We start from the raw sequence: 1,366 nt of genomic DNA on the forward strand, positions 1-1,366 counted from the left end.
GGTGTTAGGGAACAAGGATGGAGGGCTACACAAGTGTCTTATTAGGCAGCAGGTTTAAGAGACAAGAGAAGAGGAGGAGGGAGGCAGGAAGGGAAGGAAGAGAGTTGAGCTCATCTTATTTTCTGACGCCCTGTGAGGACAGTGCTACAGTATTGATTGCGTTTGTGCAGAAGAGGTTTAACACTTAAATTAAGCAGCTCCCCAGGGTTACAAGGCTGGTAGAGGACAGTCTATGATTCAAACCCTGGCTATGGGACTCCAGATAGCCCTCCAAACTGGGCCCACTGCCCCACCCGTTTCTCCAGTGGGAGGCCATCAGGGAAAAGGACCAGCTCTGCGCAGTCTGGATGACAGATCATATCAGTCAAAGTAATGGCTTGTATTACAAAGGCGCATCCTCTAGAGAGACGTTCAGCAGCTGCTGGAGCACAGGTGCATGCGTGACACCAAAGACGGGAGAAATAGACAGGTAGAGACCCCCTTGTAGTGCCCAAATCTCACGGCAGGTCACTCAGTAAAGTTAAAGTGAAAGTCGCCTAGTCATGTCAGACTTTGGGACCCCATGGACGATACAGTCCATGGAATTCGCCAGGCCAGAATACTGGAGTGGGTAGACTTTCCCTTCTCCAGGGGATCCTTCCAACCCAAGGATAGAACCCAGGTCTCCCACACTGCAGGCAGATTCTTTACCACCTGAGCCACAAGGTAAACCAGTAAAGGTCTGGTCCCAAACACAACCGTGGAAGCACTCTGTTCTCCTTTGCTTGCAAGGCGTACAGGAGATCCGGGAACCGGGACATGTTGCTCTCAGCTTCCGAGGCTTACAGACCACTGGTGCCCACAGGTTTCCAGGAGTTCAGATCTGTCCTGCAAGAGCGCAGGGTGCGCCTCCTCCTGGCCGGGAGGTCAGGGACCAGGAAGATCGCCATGGGAAGCAGCATTCTCCAGCAGAAGCACTTTCTCTCCAGGCTCTCGGCCACAGTGGTGACCAGCGCCTGCGCCACGGGGACCTGCCGCTGGGTCTCGTGGGACGTGGAAGTCATCGACATCCCCGACCTATTCAGCCCCGAGGTCCCCCAGGTAGACCCGGGCTTCAGAGATAGAGGCCGCTGCTACCTGCTGTCGGCCCCGGGCCCCACGCCGTGCTCCTGGTGACCCAGCTCGGCCGCTTCACCGCCCAGGACCTGCGGGCCTGGCGCGGGGTGAAGGCGCTCTTCGGGGCGGGCATCGCGGGGCGCACCGTCGTGGTTTTCACCTGCAGGGAGGACCTGGACGGGGGCTCGCTGCAGCAGTATGTGCGCGACACGACAACCACGCGCTCCGGGAGCTGGTGGCCGAGTGCAGAGGCCGCTTCACCGCCCAGGAC

General features: G+C 58.0%; 1 pseudogene; it reads left to right on the forward strand.

Moving 5' to 3' along the window:
- Positions 1–798: 798 nt before the first annotated feature.
- Positions 799–1,346, forward strand: LOC104982500 (annotated as a pseudogene).
- Positions 1,347–1,366: the final 20 nt, after the last annotated feature.

Source organism: Bison bison, unplaced genomic scaffold, assembly GCF_000754665.1.
Source record: "Bison bison bison isolate TAMUID 2011002044 unplaced genomic scaffold, Bison_UMD1.0 scf7180017860284, whole genome shotgun sequence".
Lineage (NCBI taxonomy): Eukaryota > Metazoa > Chordata > Mammalia > Artiodactyla > Bovidae > Bison > Bison bison.